Genomic DNA, 4,142 nt, shown 5'->3' with positions numbered 1-4,142 from the left:
TAACTGAAAGTGGTTCCAACATGCAGAGATATAAGCCAAGTGCTTTCTTTTTAATTTAAAATTGTTTTCTCATCAAATAAGTAATATTTTTTCCCTTGAAAGGTTTTCTTTCTCTCATTTGTCGAAGGACCAAATGAGTCTCTGAGGTCATTCACAGTTATGAAAGAAACAAACAAAAAAATCTCCTTTCTGAAGTAAGATATTCTTTAGCCTTCACTGGAAAACAAATTATTTGCTTGGATGGAAACCTTTTGTATTTTGGTATAATTGCTGATATCTGTGGACGTCCGGGAAAATGAGATGTTCTGTCTCAAGGAGTTATAACTTATCTCTGTGAATAAAATCTAAATAAATAAATTGAAACAGACCTCAAAGTATCATGCTGTTAAAGCATACATGGGGTGCAGCTGAGAAATCAGGAAGAGGCCCTAAGTGATAACAAGTAGACAAGAGAAAATTATTTCACACCAGGATTGGGCAGATCTGCTTCTGTAAGGCTGTGACTGTTTTGGGGGGGCATTTTGGAGGAATAGTTTTTTTTTTCTCCTTGTATATTTGAAAAGAATGTGTAGCATAAATTCTAGCCCTTAGGATAACTGAACAACATTTTTTTTTTCATTCTCACTATACAAACTATGGTTCTAAATTTGTTTTATATACTAAAGTTGTATTATTTCAGTTTAGGAAAACAGACTCCCCAGCCATGAGTTGGAGGAATCATTTGTGTCTAAGTGGGGAAACAAGGATGAATTTGGGCACCCTTTAGTTTATCTGGAATAAGTCTACTGACTTAAATGAAACAAATCTGGAATCATTACTCTGAAAACTGCAGCCACTGAATGTATATTACAAAATCAAAAGTTGGCCTTAAAAATAAACAGAGAATATTTTCTAATTTCATATTGAATTTCTACTTTTGCTTCTGATGCATCAATAGTTCTATGAACTTTGACACAGTTTGGTCCACCAATATTCAGCTTACAATCATGAATCATCATTTCCTATACTGAGTTCTGGAAGTTCTATAATAAAAGTACATCTGTACAACTTGTCTGTAGTGCACAGATGATAATTGCCTCTGTTACTTATTCCAGCAAATATTGTTTGTGAACTATTCTTTGTTCTTATTGTCAGTAAAACTGGTCTAGTTACTTCCTTTGTGCTGCAGGAGACAAAAGCCTGAATATAGTAATACGTAAACACAAACAGCCATTGACAAAATGGTAACTTACCAAGGTGTGAATGAGATAATGATGATGTTAGCCATTCAGTCAACTTCGACTCTTGGTGATATTATGGCATAACTGCCACCAAAATACCCATGAATGGGACCATGAGATTACTAGTTTGCATTATTTAGCCAAATGATTTTTGGGAATTGCCCTGCTTCCCAGATTTCTGATTGGGTTTACAAGTATGGGACCACTTTAACCCTTCATTCTACAGGATACAGGTAACAACCTTTTGAAATGTTATATGAACAGTGTGGTAGGTTGCCACCTGGTAACTTGCTGGTGTCTTTTCTATAACTGCCTGTTCCTTATTAGCAGTGCCATTCTAAGCAGGTCTACTCAGAATCATACTCAGGTCTTTCTATGGGTTTTACTGTCAGAAAACAGTATCCAACCGACAGTTACAAAAATTTAAATGACCTAGATTTCTTTTTCTAGAGGAGATTGTTTCTGCAAATTTCCAACTCATTAGTCAATTCCTGAAATGCCCCTCCTCCTGCAGGGGGTCGGCATATTTTCAGAAAGACTATAATGATAGTCTGGTGTGAAAAGATGGAATTTAGCAGAAATTGTCATTTTCTTTCAAGGAAATTAGATTGCCCTTTGGATTTTGAAATGTGGTTGGATACAGACCATTCAAAAGTTGGGAATGGATGTACTCTGAAGTGATCATCTGATCTGCAAGTATTCCCACCACTAGTTGCTCTATAAAGGGATTTCTCCTTTCGAAAATAACTGGCATTTTAATTGGTTTTTTGGAGCAGATGTTATATTTGAGGGTCTGGAACAAACCTGCACAGATAATGGAATGGCCTCAGACTAGAAGAATGCAGTTCATTTTGCTTCATAGTTCATGGCATGCTCAGTTCATGAGCCAAAAACTATCATGAACTGTTAGGCACCAAACAAACCAGTGAAGCTCATGATACATTAGAACAGCCTCCCCCATCATGGTAAAGATGCTAAAATTATAGGGGATCTCTCCTCTACCAGCCCTTCAAGGTTGGTGGGGATTAGATTTTTGGGGTCTGAGTTACACCCCTTTAAAAAAAAGCACCTCCAAGAAAGTTCTTTCTAGTGAAATAATAGGTGCATGTTCAGAAGCGTATAGAAGGGGGTGCACATACCCAATGCAAGTGCAAAATACGATAATCTCAGAAAAACTCTCCTTGATGAATGGGTCAATGCATGGGCTGGAATGCCTGTGAGGGCAGCGACAGGGCTTCAGGGAGAATCCCCAATGATACATGATGTCTCCACCATCCGAGCCCTAGCCCGATCCAGGCCGTCAGAAGACCTGCATTAAGAAAATGTGGATTTTCCTGCGGGCTAGATCCACTGTGGGCACAGGCGAAGGCTAGGCTGGGCTAGCCCTGCGCATAATCTGAGGAGCCAGGCTTTTGGCCTGGCTCCTCCTTCGACCTACAGTGTCCCTGCAGGGACACCTCTCACCCCTGCCAGCTCTGTGGCTCCACAGAGCCAACAGGGGTGTCCCCTCACCATGGTGGGAGAGCAGCATGCTGCTCTCCACCATCATGCAGTGGGGGCCCCATGCCCCTGATCCCCCCCATCACCGCTGCCATGGAGTGCTCCGGGCCCCTCATTGTATGTACGGGGCCATTGTGTCAGGGCAAACAGTATGTGCCGGGTGAGCCCCTCCACCGTGTGTACGAGGGGAATGGCGGGGCTTTTTGCCCCACCACAATTGAATGGCAGCAGCCCGGTGTAGCTGCTGTCATGCATAATAGGTCCTTGCTGCTCTTCTACATACCCTTTAGGTTATGTGCAGATTAAATTTAGGGGGTGCACATTATGGCTTCCCAAGGAAGTACTTTTTTGGGAAAGTAGGAGGCACAGGTTAAAAAGTGTATAGAATGTGCCCGCTGTAAATTATGCACACCAAACATGCAAGGAACCTCATCCTACCTTTGAAATATGGTTAACATTTTGATAGAGCAAAGTTTGTCTTGAATTGTATGCACTCACAAAGCACCATGAACCTCTACAAACCACTGGAATGTTTATGGAAAGTTTCTGCTGGTTGACTGCCATGAACTTCAATGCACAAATTATGAACCAGCCAAAATTTATCATGAAGCAATTGTGAACCGGTTCATGCCCATCCCTAAATGTTACAGAGTTGTGATGAGAGGAATTCATTTCCTAGCTGTTCCTTGTTTTCCAATTTGTTTCAACCTAGAATAACAGACACAAACTGTTACTTAAAATACAATAACTCTTGCTTCAGACCACCATGGTTTTCAAAGTGACTAGGACTTTGGGTTCCAAACCACTGTTTAGGAAGCACATATTGCATTTCAAACTATCAATTCAGGTATTCTAAATTAACTGCTTTGTGAACTGGCCTGTGAGTATATGATCTGGTCTTCCTAGCCGGAGAGGTTGCTTCTGAAATAGAAAGTATGAGAGCAGAGCATTGAAGAGGCTAGCTTTGTGCTAAGTGTGCATTTGAGAAGGTTAGATGGTAATTTAGGGACACTTAATACTCATTTGTTCTGATATAATTTCCTCACTTCCAACATTTTGAAAATGTCATTGCTTTATTATAGTACAGCTCTGGCTGTTCTGATAAATGGAGGATGCACATAGCTGTATAACTTCTGAATTATATTTAGAAGGTTTAGAAGCTTTACAATAAAATTTGCATTTTGTGAAAGTAACACAGAAGTCACTGAACAATCATTTCTAGACATGAGGAAGGGGGATATTTAAAGTTACAATATATCAACTGACTTAGGGTCTTCTGATGTGTGCAACATTAAGTCTTTCCTAACATTTATTAGATTTACATTGCAAGAAAAAGAAAAAAACTGAAGAATAGAAATTATACCATTTCCCATTCCCTCACTCTCAGTAATAACTATAAACTGCACCATCTGGCTATGGGTA

This window comes from Paroedura picta, chromosome 6, assembly GCF_049243985.1.
Source record: "Paroedura picta isolate Pp20150507F chromosome 6, Ppicta_v3.0, whole genome shotgun sequence".
NCBI lineage: Eukaryota > Metazoa > Chordata > Lepidosauria > Squamata > Gekkonidae > Paroedura > Paroedura picta.
The sequence above is the reverse complement of the archived record's forward strand: the minus strand, read 5'-3'. Positions refer to the sequence as shown.